At 38.5% G+C, this 12269-nt stretch overlaps 1 long non-coding RNA gene across 2 annotated transcripts; it reads right to left on the reverse strand.

Moving 5' to 3' along the window:
• Positions 1–9334: 9334 nt before the first annotated feature.
• LOC140855499 (uncharacterized) lies at positions 9335–10611 on the reverse strand. 2 transcript variants are annotated; one of them, XR_012138413.1, is made up of 3 exons: positions 10025–10493; positions 9863–9939; positions 9335–9727 (listed from the first exon to the last, which is right to left on the reverse strand). It is a non-coding gene; the product is annotated as an uncharacterized lncRNA (long non-coding RNA). The 2 variants fall into 2 exon arrangements; XR_012138412.1 differs by having other exon boundaries at positions 9863–10611.
• Positions 10612–12269: the final 1658 nt, after the last annotated feature.

Genomic DNA, 12269 nt, shown 5'->3' on the forward strand with positions numbered 1-12269 from the left:
TTATTTGCGATGGATATTTATCACAAATAATTTCATCGCTAATTAAAATATAATATTTTTTTAAAAAATAATTTATAAATTTATATTTTTTAATATTTTTATATTTATATTTATGATCTATAAAATAAAAATAAAAAATTCACACAATAAATCCAAAAATAAATTTGATCATTCATTATATTAAAATATAATTATAAAAAAATAAATTTAATAATTTCAAGAGGTTCAAAATAAAAATAAAAAATACAGAAATAAGTTGCTAACCATCAAGCATCAGCATCTAGAAAAGAGAAACGAATGGAGCATGATGGATTGGCTTGTTGCTGCCTCATCAGCTTCATCATTATCTCCATCTGTACCATCCGCTCCATTATCTACATTTGCAACGGCTGGTAGGAGTCGACGTGTGCAGCCAACTCATCAGCTCGCTGTCGATCTTCAGCAGTCCGCTGTTGATCCTCAACAGTCTGTCTCTGTATCTCCGCTAGCCAGACATGCAGGTAGCATAGACGTCAGCCTAGATGAGTGTGAGGATGGGGGAGCTCTGATCCCATATCTTAGCTCTTAACATAATAGGATCTCGTACTAAGCATCTGATCACAGAATTCGTCATCTGTGGGTGTGGTCGAGCCCTCAGGGTAGGTTGGGATCATCTCTATCATACGATCATGAAAATTAAAGTTATAATTATTCTAAGTTTGTACTGAAAATTAAAATCTTGATGAATAAAATAGTTAAAAAAATTTACATAAAGCTCCTGGCTCCCTGCCATCTACTCTCCTGATTATCGCTAGTGGGTCTACTGATAGATCTCGATCCTATCAGGAAGCTTGTCACTTTTTACATCTCTGTGTAATTTGAGAAAATTAATAATTTTTTTTTAAATAGTTAAAAAGTTAAAATATGCTAAATAGAAATTATTACCATCTACTTTATATGGCGAGCGAATGGCCTCGAACCCTCACAGTGCAAGATGGTCTGTCTCACCCGATTCATAGTATTTCGAAAACATCGATCATGTACAGTTAACAGTCAAGTTAGTAAGTAACTAACTGAATTTAAAAATAAATGATTTAATTATTAAACTCTAAAAAAAATTTGGATGCTTAACCTATATGTCGGGTCCTTATAGCTGCGGCATATGACAGCCTGGTCCTCGATACTGATGCGGTCATATAACCGCTGCCGCACTACCTTTAACCCCTAGTCCTCCACTACAGCATACTAGTGGTGATGAATGCAATCCGATAATCCTTGAAATATGAGCATAGATGGTCATCCACAGCTCGCCTCACGTAATCGTGCTCAAAATCAATAATATCAAATACAGCCTGCTAATAATAAATCTTATAAAAATACAGTGCTAATTAAATATTTTACTAAATATTATTTTATCTATAAGTGGCTATAGACGACCTCCCTTTGAGCCGGTGTAAGATTACATCAATGTATGCATTAAATCACTACCATGCATCTCTCTACGAAAATGAGAGATGTACCCAGATCCAACCCGAATCTCGACCCGAATTGGACTAGCTCCTGATCCAGATCCGATCTCGATCCGACCCAGATTGTGATCCGAATCCCAACTCGGATGCGACTCGAATCTCGAACCAAATCTGAGTCGAACCGGATGGATCCCAGATCAAATCTCGGATTCGACTAATCCTAGTTAAAACATTAAATCATAATCATAATAAAATACAGAAACTAAACAAGTAAAAGTATTAAATTATAACAAGCAAAAGCATTAAATTATTTTTTTAAAAATAATATTTTATCATTATTTTAAAAATATAACTATTTTTATTATAAAAAATAATTTATTTTTAAATAATTTATTTTACTTATCATTATTAATTTTTAATACTTATTATTATTAATAAATTATTATTTTTAAAAAATATTTTTTATTTTTTTCTCCTTTCTTCTCCTATATGCCACAACCCCCCACCACCGCCGCCACTCTCCGGCTCGTCACCACCACCCTCCACCCCCCCCGGCGCCCCTCCCCCCACGGCCCACCCCCCCGTCCTCTACCCCATGTCACCCCCACCTCCTAGCCTGCTCCACTCATGGCCCCCAACCCCGTCTTCTACCCCACCTCGATCCTCCGCCCCACCCGCATCACCCCCACCCCCTGGCCTGCTCCACTCGTGGCCCCCACCCCCGTCCTCTACCCTATCTTGCGTCACCCCCTTGCCAGCTCTACTCGCACCCCCCAACCCCAATGGCCCCCACCCCCGGTCCTCCGTCCCACCCCACATCACCACCACTCCCCTGGCTCGCTCCACTTGTGCCCCCCACCCCACTCCTCCCTTCCTGTGGAGCCAAAAAAACAAAGATTTACCTCGCAGTGGTGGCGGCGCGGCAATGATGGAGAAGAAGATCAGAAGTGATGATGGTCACGATGGGGGCTCACTCGTCGGTCGTGGAAGCCCGGGAGGGGGGAGAGGGTTTAGTGGGAAGTGACAGGCAAATGGAAGTGAAGGGCACAATTTTAATAGAACTTTTAGCGGCGCAATATTTCCATCACTAAAATAATTATTAGCGATGAAATTTTTTTTCATTGCTAATAATTTCTATCAATTTTTTTTCTATTTTTTTTTCTAAAAAAATTTAACCAAAAAAATTCTCAAAAAAATAATTTACGATGAAAATCAAAATTTCTATCGCTAATAATAGTTATTTGTGATGCAAATAAAATTTACTTCATAAATAATCTATCATTTATTTTTTAAAAATTTTTAATTTTTCATCGATTATTTGTGACAGAAACTTTACATCATAAATAATTTAATATTTATGATGCAAAATATATTTACATCATAAATAATACTTATTTGCGACGTAATTTTTACGTCAATGATAATTGACTCATTTATTTTTTAAAAAAATTTAATTTTTCATCAATTATTTTGTGATGAAAATTTTGTATCATAGATATGAATTATTTACAATGGTAATTTTCATAGCAAATACTTTCATCGCAAAAATCTTTTTTTTTTATCATATAATATATTTTTTTAAATATGATATAATTTTAAAATTTAAAGTCTATCTTCACTGTTTATTATCAGAATATCTTCACAAAAGATCGCCTTGATCTGGTAGCCCTAACTATGTCGATCAATAATATTTGATTTTGACGGTCACAAATGTTGTATGATGATTTGATAGATTGAGACCATCGATGGATCCAAAAACTTATAACGATGATCTCGATGATATTTATAGATACTATCAAAATTTTATTTTAATCAGACATCATTAACATGGTCAATTTAGCACAGGATGATTTGAGCCGTTAAATAAAAAATGAGTGATCAAAAGATCAAACATGTCTGATTATAAGATAATTTTTTTAGATAAATAATCTTTGCTACTACTTTGATTGTTTGTATAGTGGTGATTATTAAATTTAAATCGTGTGTCTATGAACCATCCAAAATTATATGTCTCTTGATACTCATTCTTAAAGTCCTTAAGTAATTATACAGGTACTTTTGTAAGATCTACTTAACATGGATGGTTCATATACGTACGGTTTGGATTTTATGATCACTACCATAAAAATGATTAAAGTAGTAACAAAGATTATTTATCTAAAAAATTATCTCATAATCGGATGTCGTTTGATCTTTTGATCACTCATTTTTTATTTAACGATCCAAATCATCCCATGCTAAATTGACTATAATAATGATATCTAATTGAAATAAAATTTTAATAGTATACTACAAATATCATCGACATCATTGTTGTAAATTTTTAGATCCATCGGTGGTCTCTATCTATCAGATCATCATGCAGTCGTTTGTGACTGTCAAAATCAAATTTTATTGATCGACATAACTAGAGCTATCAGATCGAGATGGTCTTTTATGATGATACTCTAATGATAATTATTTAGATAATGAATGGTGAAGATAGATTTTAAATTTTAAAATTATATCATATTTAAAAAAATAAAAAAAATATTCGATTACAAAATATATTTGCGATCGATTTTTTGGTTGTAAAATATTAAAAAAATTATGATTAAAAAATCAATCATAAAATATTTAAATTATTTTTTAAATTTATAGATATTTTCATCATAAATGATCTACTATTTATTTTTTTAAAAAAAATTATTTTTTATCGATTATTTGTGATGGAAATTTTACGTCGTAAATATAAAATTATTTACGATGCAAATTCAATTTACATCATAAATTATTGATTATTTATGATATAAAATTTTCATCATAAATAATCTGTCATTTATTTTTTTAAAATTTTTAATTTTTATCGATTATTTATGATAAAAATTTTATATCATAAATAGTAATTATTTATGATATAAATTTAATTTTCATCATAAATAATTAATTATTTATGATGTAAATATTTCATCGTAAATAATCTATCATTCATTTTTTTTAAAATTTTTGATTTTTTGTTGGTTATTTGTGACGAAAATTTTGTGTCACAAATAATTGATTATTCACGATGCAAATTTAATTTACATCGTAAATAAAATTATTTAGGATGAAAAATTTTCATCACAAATAATTTATCATTTATTTTTTTAAATTTTAAATTTTTTATTGATTATTTATAATAAAAATTTTTCATCGTAAATAATTTAATATTTATGATAAAAAAAATTTTATGTCATAAATAGTAAATTATTTATGAAAAAAATATTTTCTGTCATAAATAATTAATTATTTATGTTGTAAATTTTATTACATCGCTAATACATATATTTGCGATGAAAATATTTTCGTCGCAAATAATTTTATTGCTAAATTTTTTTTTCTTGCAGTGGATGCGACGTATAGGATGACTCGGAGGTTGGAGCTTGCTAGACATAGGCTCCTTCGGTGGAACCATCATGAGGTGGGTGATATTTTCGGATGGGTCGAGCAGGTAGAGACGGACATCATGGAGTTGCAGTTGAGGGAGGATCGGGATAGGGGACTCCAGGAGCTGGCACTGCAGGAGCTTCGGGGTAAGCTCTTGGAGCACCACTCTTTGTTGAGATAGTAGGAGAACTTCTAGAGGCAGAACTCTAGGATCCAGTGGATTCGAAAGGGTGATAGGAATACCAGATTCTTCTACCAATCTACTATGATCCGAAAGTCCATCAACTGCATTAGGCAGCTATGGGACAGCGATGATAGGGCCATAGTGAGGGGATCCGCGGGCAGCTCCTTCAAATTTTCAGGGATCGTTGGATGGCACCTTTGGGGGAGGATTGCCCCATCCAAGGGGCCCAGTCGATGACTTGAATCTCCAAGCAGGAGAATTCTATCTTGATTCATCCGATGTCGATCGAGAAGGTGAGTGAGGCCCTTTGGTCCCTCGGAGAGGATAAAGCCCTGGGGCTCGATGGGTTTCCTTCACTTTTCTTCTATAGGTACTGGCTGATTGTTCGTGAGGAGGTGGTGGAGGCGATTCAGCTGATTTTTGAGTGCAGGAGCATTCCGATGGAGTGGAAGAAGACTCTGATCACTCTCGTCCCGAAGTGCCCTGATGCGTTGCTCCCGAGTCACTTTAGACCGATGAGCCTCTGCACCACTTTTTATAAGGTGTGTTCTAGAATCTTAGTCAACTGCTTGAAGCTGATCATGCCTCATCTGATTAGTTCGAAGCAAGGTGTCTTTGTTGGTGGACGGTCCATCATCGATAACGTTCTGCTAGCACAAGAGTTAATGCATGACTTCCAGCATGCCCCCTGTCGCCGCAGCCTGATGGTGATCAAGTTGGATATGGAGCGGGCATACGATCGGATGAGCTGGCCCTTTTTTGACAGACTCTTCAGGAGCTGGACTTTTCAGAGTGGTGGATGGGTTGGACATGGCTTGCATGGAGCCTCGAGCTTTGCCATCCTGATCAATGGCATCTCGACGGAGTTCTTCCATTCTTTCATTGGACTTCACCAAGGTTGCCTTCTATCCCCCTACTTATTCATTTTGTGCGCTGATGCTTTATCCCGAGCATTGAAGGCAACTATTTGGAGGTTGATGCTGGAGCCCTATTGGCCTGCCCATGGTGTCCAACCGCTCTCACACCTCCTTGTTGTAGATGATTGCCTCCTCATCGATCGAGTCTCGACTCGAAATGCGGAGTGTTTTGCCTTCATTGTCGAGATTATTGTTGATCATCTGGCCAGATGGTGAACCTTCAGAAGTCCTCGATCATTTTCTACCCTCGGACGCGGATCCAGGTTAAGCAGGTGGTTCGGATGAGGCTTGGGATCTAGGAGCAGATCAGGATGTTGACTATCTAGGTGTTCCGATCACAAAGAGGCATCTCCAGAGAGCCGAGTGCAGACCCATGGTGCAGCGAATCCAGGAGCACCTCGAGGGATAGCAAGCTACTATCCTCTCTTTGATAGGCAGGAGAGCCTTGTGAGGTCAGTATTGAGCTCTATCCTGGTTTATCTCTTGGCAAACATGATTGTGCTGATTTCTTATCTCAGAGAGCTGGAGCAGCGATTTCAAAACTTTCTTTGGGGCTTTGGTCACGACCATCATGGGATTTATCTTCTAACCTAGGAGGTGATTTGTCAGCCTGTGAGGATGGTGGTCTAGGGATCCAATCCCTTATGGTCTGGAAGGAGGCCTTGATCGTCATACATATTATCAGATTCCTTATTTAGCTGGATTATCTTTGGAGCAGAGTGATGAGAGCCCGATACGAGGAGTGGAGCCAGGGGCTTTCGATCGAGGCAGCTCATGGATGCTCCTCCATTTGAAAGATCTGTGCTCGAGGTCTCAGTATGATGGATGAGGTCAGTTGGTTGATTGGGGATGGCTATTCGATTGATGTGACTCTTGATGCTTGGATCTCAAGATTGCCCCTTTTCCATTAGTCGACCTTTATTAGCAGCGAGGTGGCTGCTCAGGGGTAAGTTTGCGACCTAATGACTGAGGATGGCAGGAGTTGGTGAGTCCAGGAGGTCAACTGCCTGTTTGGTGGTTAGCTTGCTGACCAGATTCTAGCCACTCTGATCTCGATTCATTCCTGTAGGGACGTGAAGGTTTGGGGTCAGTTTTGCTGCTCAAAGATCCCCTTGCGTGACCTAACCCAAATGTGCAGACCGATGGTAGTTAGGAGGATTGAGGTGGCATAGATTTGGAGAATGGCTATCCATCCCAGAGTGAGGCTCTTCTTTTGAACGCTTGCTTGAGATCGTTTACCGACGTGCACTCTTCTTAGAGGGAGGGGCATGAACATTCCGATCTCCAATCCAATGTGGGTGCTCGAGGAGTTGATCAAGTACGCCATCCTGCACTATCTGAGGGCAAGGCTGATTTGGAGACAGGCTAGTGTCTACACCTGGGAGTCGAGTAGTGGCCTGTGGCTAGAGTCCTTCCTGAGTATGATTCGTCAGAGTGTGACTGAGGGAGAGCACTTCTATGGCAGTTAGATGATTTATATATCTTATCAGATTTGGCTTTCTAGAAACTGTCTAGTCTTCGATGGTGAGGTGGCTTCTATGCGTAAGGTGCTAGAGAGAGCCTGTTGCCTCGCTGTGAAGTACCTTCAGTTTGATGTTGCTACTGATCCCCTTAATACCTTTGATCACTGGGACTCTTATGCTACTCCAGTAGCACCCTAGCGAGCCTTATTTATCTCTAGAGAGGCCCCCTTAGGGATTGTCAAAGTAAACTTTGATGGTAGTATTAGGGGGGAGCAGAGGTAGAGCTAGTTTCGTTATCCGTGGCCCTGATGCGGACTGCTAGCAACTGGAGGGTTCCATCTCTATGAGCCCTCAGTCCCAGAATGGAGCTTCACGTTGCTTGGGCTGGCATCATCTTTCCAGTGTGGGAGCTTCGTGTGGAAAGAATCTTCATCGAGGACGACCTGCTACCGTTATTGCCTGGATCCAGGATGGCTCGAAGCAGCAAGAGGCTCATCCGTTGATCTGTGACATTTGGACTTTCCTTCGTTAATCTGCTGCGATATCTATCTGCCACATCTACAGGAAGACAAATAGCACAGCAGATTGGGTTGTAGCCTTTGTGGCGGAGCATTCGGGGGACTGAATTTGAAGGCCAGAGGATGTCTGCCAGCCAGTCCTATGGGATATTTTGTATTTTGTTCATTAGTACTGCTCTTACACCAAAATAGTGTGACCGTCTGTTTGTACCAAAAAAAATAAAAGGAGCTAGCTATTGACGAGTAGCTTGTGCTTTGCATAAAATTTAGCTAGAGTTTTAAGCTTGTTTGAGTTTAAAGAGAATGTATAAATTATGGCATATGTTATTTTAATCAGTAAAAAAATATTTTGAAGCAATATATTTAGGCTTAATTATATAAAAAATTTTAAATTTTTTTAAAAATTTTTAATTTCTTTCTGAATTTTTATTTAGTACAATTAGATCATCGAATTTTTAAATTATTTAAATTTAGACCCTTTCTCTGATTTCTATCTGCTTGCCGTGATTGGTGTCACGTGATACATGTGATCTGCTTATGTGGCTTTCTTTTATTAATTTGAAAAAAAATTTAAAATTTTTTTTCTCTCCTTTCTGTTATTTTCTTCTGTGTGGGGTTTCTATCAATAGAAAGGTGAAAAAATCCTTCCTTTGGATCATTATCTTCTCTCTTTTCTACCTCCTTTGAATAGAAAGAAGAGATTTCATTTTTAGATTAGTAGCGATCAAAACTAATGCAATTCTATCTCTAACTTCCTTTCACTCCAATTTCACCATTCTATTCATCTTTCATCAATGGTTTGGGTCACTTTCTGCTCAAAATCACTATCAATGTTTGATGATAAAACAATTCTTACATTATTTTTCAAGTTAATTAAGGGATCCATGATGTAAAGATTAGAAATTATGAAAAAAAAAATCTAAAATTATAATATATTTATAGGTACGATATAATACAAGCTGAAAATATTACCTCCATCATAGAAATCGAGGATCAGTCATCAATACTTTTCGTCAAAGGTAAACACCATCTCTCTCAAGGCTATCATTAGTGTTCCAGTACTAAGAAGATAAGAAGAGCTTTAGATTGGAACGGATGAAAATCCTAATTTTTGCCACATAAGCAAATTTTTTTACTGTATAAATAAGCGACGTCATAACTCTGTTACGGTAGGCTGATGAAAATCATAACTAGAATTTGAATTGAAAAATTTTGAAAGTTTAATATTCTTATTATACTAAACAAAAGTTTAGAATAAAATTAAAAATTTATGCAAGCTCAAAATTTTTTATAAAATTAAATTATATATTTATGAATAAGATAGATGGTTTAAACTTAACCTACTTTCCACCCCTAAATAACGCCCAGAGATCAGAGAAATTATACACCACTCCGAATGTACAAATTTAATAGCATATGGAGCCAATTATTTTGCACCGCAATTTTTCACCACGTACCGCACCTGGCCACCGCAGCATAAAGGGGGAAGAAAAAGGAAGCCAGCGCTCCGCCCTGCCTCCCAAGCGAACGGAATCTTAGCCGTCCCCCCCTCTCTCTCTCTCTCTCTCTCGAGCGGCATATACTTGCAAGCGAACGAAGAAGAGATAATGTCACCCGTGTCCTCTGACCGTCTCCCTGAGCATCCCCCACCCCCCGCCACCCTCTTTTGAGTGAACGACACCCTCCACAAACATCTCTTGCATCCTGCGTCACCACCCGCATCGCGATCTGGAGGAGAACAGTTCTGCCTGGCTCTCCGTCCTCTTCCAAAATCCTAGCTCGCATCCTCCGTCTTCAGTTTTCCATGTTCGATTCAAGCGAAAAATGGATCAAGATTTCCATTAGTTTTTTTAAAACAAAAAAAGAAAAGGAAAAAACAAAAAGAAGAAGATGGAAATAGAACCACATTCTTCTGTTTAACCCTTACGATCAAAACTGCCGTTTGAATTCCAAAAAGGGCACGATGCATGAAGGTCTTCTGTCAAGCAAACTAAGGCCCACATCCTGCATCACAAAATTAAATAAAACATTAATTGTGAAAAAAGATTTTTTTTTTTTTGGGGAAAAGAGAACAATGTTAGGATCATGCGTCATCTAGCTCCTCCTCCTCTTTCTTGGTCTTCATAGCGGCAGGCGCAGCGGCGGGAGCGCCACCTCCGCCGCCCGCAGCGACGGCGACAGCGGCAACGCCTACTCCGTGCGGGGCCGAGGTGAACTTCTTCCTTCTGGCCGCGATCAGCTCTGTGATGTCCATCCCCTTGACCTGGGTCAGCAGAAGATCTATTCTCTCCTCCCTGGCTCCGCACCCACTATGAATCGAGAACCAAAGAAAGAGGGTCCGATTGAAACATTGATAGGAAGAAGGATCGAAGAGCCTGTTGGGGTATATCTGTATCGGCCGAAGAGCGGAGGGTTTTGGATCGTGCTATCTATCGGACACATACTCGAGTACGTGCCTCTGGGTTATATGGATCCGAGAAGCAGCATTAAATATTTTTTTTATTCACTCATTTTCTTCTTCTACGAGACATCACAATAGAGTAAAAAAATAAAAATATAAAAAAAAATCATAGTGAAGAGATGGCCATATAAAAATTATAAAAATATTAATACCTCCGTTCCTCACGTCTCATCCTCTTACAGGCTAAAGACCAGACAACAAGGTAAAAAAAAAAAAAAAAAAAAAATAGGGAAGAGAGCAAAAATAATGACCATAGAGAGAGGAGAGAGAATATACTCTCACTTACCTCTGTGAAGACCGAAATCTCATTTCGGCCATGTCGAAGTCCGCATACTCCATGATCGAAAGCCTTCTCATTGTCGATCCATTTTTTATGGACCCAAAATATTTACTAACAACCAGTCATGATGACTGTGAGAGGTATTTTTTATGGCCTGCTATATCCCCTATGAATTTATAACAGTAGTCAGCCCCTGTCAACCTATGCCATAAATATGGGCGGCTCGCTATGAAAGATATTACTAGGTATAATTTCCAAAGACATTAATGAGAAACATGATTCTTGACAGTTCCATACTCTCCTGTGGCTCCGATTTCTATATGAAAGAGATAAATAAGGGACCCCAAGGTACATCTCCTCTCCCTCTCACAAACACTTTTTCCTACTTGTTGCACATGAATCTGACTTGAGTGTCGGAGGGTCCTTGCCAGAGCCACTTCCGACGGAACTTTTCTTACAGGTCCAACTACCGTCGATCCATCGAACGTTGCCTCACTCCAGCACCTCCGGCTCCAAAAAGATTTCTGCATCAATAGATTGGCGCTAGAAGGAGGGTCGGGCTCCCTCGCACTGGCATCGGGTGCTTGTGCGACTGTTCGCTTTTGAAAAAGAGTACCTTATCTGCTATTATACTGTCGCGAAGAGCTTCCTCACCGGTAAGACTTTTGGCTATAGACTATGCTCCCTGTTATCCATCGGAGGCATCTCACAACCCACTCTATAGGCTCCCAGCCTGACAACCCCCTCTACTGGCTTTCAAAAAAAATGAGGTGGTTCACACTGTGCGACCGTCAAGCTTTTATTAAATGAGAGGCACCAGTATCCTTTAAGCTCTCTGGGTTAGATCTAAGAATGGAGGGCAAATAATTCAAATCGGGAGGATGCAAACTCATTCATGAGGAGTGATCATAGGAACTCCGTTACGTCACCCTAATGGCAAAATATCTCCAAAAATAAAAGTTGGCCGAACCCTCAGTTTTCGAAAGAAATCTCCTCTCGCTTGAGGGACTATTTTTCTATTCGCATGCCTTTTCTTTTTTTCAAGTACGCATTAGAAAAAGGAGAGAGAAAGAGAAAAAGAGAAAAGATTTGCTGGAAACAAGGGAAAAAAGGGAGAATAAAAATGTAAAAGAGATTCCGAGTTAATCTTGATCCCCCATCTTTTGTCTATATCCCATTATGATGGGACTTTACGCCTATTTCATTATTCATTTAACATCTCCTATAGACGTCTTCTCTTTTTCTTAACATGATACGGAGAGACTTCTTAAGGAATCTCCTTGGGTGATTTGTGAGTTCGTAAATAGTGCCGAACCCAACTGCTCAAGTACTCCCTCTTCCATGGCCACAAATTGAATGGATTGGAGAATGCCCCTACAAACATTTTCGATCGGGTCTAATAATGAGGGCATGCATTTTGAATCGAAAGAGGAAGCAAGCCTCAAAAGACTTGCACAAGATTTTCTTGGTAAGAGATTCTTAGGCCCTCACTTTTCATTTCATTTTCTTTCCTCTTAGAAAAATTGCAGGCCTATGAGCATTAAAATAAAAGGGCTGAGGCTGAAGTCAAATCTAGACCGATCTACAGTCTAG

This window comes from Elaeis guineensis, chromosome 2 (assembly GCF_000442705.2).
Source record: "Elaeis guineensis isolate ETL-2024a chromosome 2, EG11, whole genome shotgun sequence".
NCBI lineage: Eukaryota > Viridiplantae > Streptophyta > Magnoliopsida > Arecales > Arecaceae > Elaeis > Elaeis guineensis.